Here is a 4,907-nt window from a genome sequence, read left to right on the forward strand (position 1 = left end):
CAGCATGGTATTGCGTTTGGGATTCAATGGAAATCCAATTGGGGGTCCAAAATGATAAAACATGAAAGCTATCATTGCCGGCCTCGCCAGCGACTCACCGATGCCCTCATAGATGTCAAGGAATTGGATGGTGGGTAGGGTATGTGATTTAGGAGTATCATTATAAGCAAATGATAGAAAATTTGTGGAAATACGTTGGGAGTGACTTTGCTAAGAAATTTATGTCACTCCATTAACCTTGCCGATGATTTTCCTCGGATGGGGCGAAGGTATTAGCTTTGCCCTGGCTAATAGCCTAGGTTTAAGCGCCTTTGCTCGCTCTCTGAAACGAAAAAAGAGCAAAAAGAAATTAAATTCCCCTTCCCCCCTGATATGATAATGATTTTGATCAACAAATGAATTAAAAATGTGAAACGCTTCACGATTTTGCGTGTCATCCTTGCGCAGGGCCATGCTAATCTTCTCTGTATCGTTCCAATTTTAGTATATGTCCAGCCGAAGCTATAAATTGATCAGAAATTGGCCAGAAATCGACAATAACTATGAGTTGAATTGAATTTTGGTAATGATCCGACAGCTGCAAGAACATGTGATGTGCAGATGTCAACCATGTAGCATGTGTAGTATGTTCGGTTCAACTTTGAACCGAGTGAAATGGGTTTTACATACTGAGATGTATCTTTTTCATGATGAATTAAAAAAAAAGAATCTATTTCAAGCGTCATGAATGTTTTGAATACAATGAATGGTGCTATTTATTCAAGACTGATGAGTAGTATGCTGCATAGAAATGGTAATCTAACAAACAATAAATATTGTCAACGTATGGAAAATCTTAATTGAACATTCATTATGGTACAGAAGTGCTACGACGGTTTGTAAAGAGTTTAAATCATACAATTGTTGTTAGCCGTTAATGGACTTCGAACAAAATGAAAACAGAGAACATCAACAGAAAAGCAAGATATTGGCTGTGATATTAACTTCCAATATGAAGCCATAAGATACAATGTTAACTTTCAAAGTTTTAGCAAAATAATGGTCAGGGACAACAAAATCAGTAAACATCTAAACCATTCAATGACGCCAAATAAAAAAAAGAATACTAATATTAAAGTCATAAACATCGTCGCCATGGATGGTACATAAAGTCTGCTCAAACCCATAAAACCATTAAGAAACATGCTCCCCGTAGCAGGCTTGTAAAATGTCATCTGCATGTCATTTGACTAATTTGTTCATAACTTTTTTCAGGAGCCTAATTTACTTCATATTTTTGGATGTACTCATAACGCTTCAGTAGAGCTATATTTTTGTCCAAGGGTACATTAGCATTAGCATTAGCATTAGCATTGAGCAATTCGCACAAATTCGTAGGTGGTACAAGCCAAGACTATTGTATGAGAGTAGCATTACTTTCATCCGTTACCTCAGATATTGATTTGGGACTAATCACTATCTCTTAGATGGAAGCATTGCACTCTCCAATAGTCGAGATCTGTCCTGGCCACGTCCTTGCGAATGCTGAGGAAGGGGAAGGATGGTTAGTTTGGACACCTACTTAAGAAAGATGCAGAGAACTCTACGACCTCTCATAGGTGCCACGGGAGGTTTTTTTTGGGATTGTGTGGAAGGTTATAACAGTAGGAGTCGTTTTGGTAGAACGTGAAACTCAGAAAGAATTAAGATAGAAATACAAAGTAGGAAAGGGACGAGCCTGGAATTGAACCCACGACCTCCTACTTATAAGGCAGAAGCGGTAGCCACTAGACTACCGAGCTCGTCTATATTTTTGTCCAAGGGTACATTGCTCTAAATATAACATCAGAGGCTGGAGAGTGAAAACATTCCAAAATGTCACGTGTCATTTGACATAATGTCATTTGAATGACATCTTGCCTCCCACGCCCCAGATTACATATTTACAGCAATGTCTTATTAGACAATGTTGTAGGCACATTGCACATTAAAGGGCTATAAGTTCGACATACCTCAGGAGCCGATAGCTAACTTCTGAACAAGTTCTGGAAAAAATATATAAACGAATGCAAATGACATTTTACAACACTGCCCCGTAGATTTAATTTCAGAAAGAAACTTTTAACATAACTTAACAACATTCGCGAAGCATAGTAGAATCATATAGCTAGTCCGACTATTCATCGATTGTAAATCAAGTGAACATGGTATCAGCATAATCTCAAAATGAAACCCGGGCGCAACGCGAAATACTTCCGAAAAGTAACACAAAATATCGTAACCTTATAGATAGAAAACGAAAGATAGTGTAGAACAATATTGGTTTGGTCTCACCATAATCCATCTGAGACCCGATGAAAACTGTTGCCTGTCATCCTTCATAAACGGTTTATTCTGTAGTAATTTTCTTGATTGAACAGGAAAAGCAAAGGGGCGGGGCGGTTGTAACATTACCAACTAGTTGAAAATCAGTAATTACGACTTTGATGGTTGTTTTGATGCTTATGATTTGATTGTGCTTCAGTAATAACAAGTTTATGGGCTGGTTGTGTGTATGCAATCTTGCAATTTTGAGTCTTGAGTCCAAATCCTTCAAAGTCAAACCAAGTCTGCACGCCAGTCATCACCGCGTTGATACTCGGAGTACAATTTTTGAATAGTAGTCCACTTCACTTCACGGCGGTCACAATCAACCGCGCTTTACCTATTTGGGTTTCACTAGTGTAAATATGATTGATTAAGTTTTTGGATTGAAAGAAGTCCTCAGAAAACGAAAAAAAATGACAGCGGTGATTTTCACGTCTTACTCGTAGGGCGGCACACTTTGATCCTATGTTCAGACAACACCTGTGTTACACAGAAAAAAATTCTGAGGTAAAAACTACTATTTTGTAGACTCTACGCTCTGCTTTTAAAACTATCATGTATTTTCAGTAAAATTTACCATGGTTTCAGAGAAATTCACCACTGTTTCAGTTCATGTGACAACATTCCGCATGGGCCACAGTTGATTTTTACTGCGCGCATGGTAAAATAAAACGGGTTGTTATCTGCTGAAAATCGTCGGTGCATATTCTTAAAATAACCCTTGGAATGGTAGTTTCGACTGCAATATTTTTTTGCGTGTAGGTGGAAGTTGACTTGACCATGCTTTCTATCAACCCAGTTGGACACATCCGGAATTAGTCTGTGGGTCCAACGACCTTTGACTGTGGTGTCCCATGCTCTTTGCCATTTGAGCAACGAGGCTGCTCTCTTGACACGTCGCACTTGCACCGAGTCCCTTTCTTTGTAGCACTCCACATCTTCCTCTAGGAGTATGTCAATCGGCATCATCCCAGCTGTAACGCACACCGCCTCATATGATATGGTGCGATATGCGCTCGCGACACGTAGGCACATCAGCCGGTATACTCTGATTAATTTCTTTACATTGTACTCGGCCTTTAGTGCTACGGCTCATGCCGGTACGCTATAACGGATGATAGACGATACTTTTATCGCCAATGAAGCCCACTGACATGCATAATAGACGTGGCTCGTAAAATTGAGCTTATCGTCGATCATCACGCCCAGATGCTTAAGAGACCTCATGGAGTTAACTGTGCAGGTCCCTACTCTTATCCTCGCTTGCTGCAACCCATGACGGTTATGCACCACCACGACTTCCGTCTTGTGGTGTACAAGAGACAACCGCCTCGAGCTGAGCCATTCCTCCACTCTGCCAATCGCATATGAAGCCTTCAGTCTGACTTTGTCGAGAAAGCCTCCTGTTACCTCTAGCATTACGTCATCCGCGAAGCCTTCAATTTTCACACTGGCTGGGAGACTTAAGCGTAATACTCCATCGTACATAATATACCACAGAACCGGTCTGATGATCGATCCGTGTGGAACACCCGCAGACACTACGATCGACTTTTGACCAGCATCCGTGTTGTATATCAGCACCCTGTTCTGAAAATAACTTTTCGGTATCCTGCACAGGTAATCCGGAACTCTAAATCGATGCAGGGAGTCAGCAATTGCTGCCCAGCTAGCATTGTTAAACGCGTTTTTTTACATCAAGTGTAATCATGCGCAGTACCTAATACCTCTTCTGTTTAAACCTCTCGCTATCTTGACCGTATCCGTTACCGATCGAATTGCTTCGATGGTAGAACGGCCCTTACGGAAACCATACTGGTTGCTGGATAAGCCACCAGCACACTCTGTATAAGCCGACAATCTATTCAGGATGACCCTCTCTAGCAGCTTCCCAGCTGTGCCGAGTAGGCAAATTGGTCTGTATGCCGAAGGGTCTCCAGGCTGTTTGCCAGGCTTCGGTAATAGCACCAATTTCTGCCGTTTCCATCGAGCTGGGAAGTTTCCTTCGTCCATGCATCTCTGGAGGCAGCTCCTGAACATATCTGGATCAGCGAGAATGGCGTGTTTGTGTGACCTTCTCCGGGTCTGCACTGCCTGATAATGTGGTGATTGGAAAACTTCGTCTACCTGTCCGGCTGTATGTACCGAAGGTGATGAATTGTGTTAATTGCAAGCAGCCAACCCCGCTCAGTACTGCTGCAATAAACCTCGCTGTGCATCGTGCGGAGAGAAGCATGTGGATGGCGCGTGCAAGACGGTGCCGAAATGTGTTTATTGCAACGAAGGCCCTCACATGCTCTCGAAGCTTGCTCGACGTACATACAACGGCGAATTCACCAGATACGGTCTTTTCAGCGGCGATCTCGACGAACCTAAGCCTAGATGCTGAGGAAGGCCGCTTCAGCGGTTGTTTCTGACACCATCTACTCGTCTCTTCCTCTAGACGATCAAGGCAGCTCTGAATATGAAGTTGGAAATGAGGTTCCCTTTGTTTTCAAAGGCTCAACGAGGAAAAGAGTAAAACAGAGCCAGCGACCCTCGAAAAAGTCTAGAAAACAGCC

General features: G+C 42.2%; 1 non-coding gene across 1 annotated transcript; it reads right to left on the minus strand.

The window, feature by feature from the left end:
• Positions 1-402: 402 nt before the first annotated feature.
• On the minus strand, positions 403-506 carry LOC134228229 (U6 spliceosomal RNA). The gene has a single exon (XR_009983892.1). It is a non-coding gene; the product is annotated as a U6 spliceosomal RNA (small nuclear RNA).
• Positions 507-4,907: the final 4,401 nt, after the last annotated feature.

The sequence above is a fragment of the Armigeres subalbatus genome, chromosome 3, assembly GCF_024139115.2.
Source record: "Armigeres subalbatus isolate Guangzhou_Male chromosome 3, GZ_Asu_2, whole genome shotgun sequence".
In the NCBI taxonomy this organism is placed as follows: Eukaryota; Metazoa; Arthropoda; class Insecta; order Diptera; family Culicidae; genus Armigeres; species Armigeres subalbatus.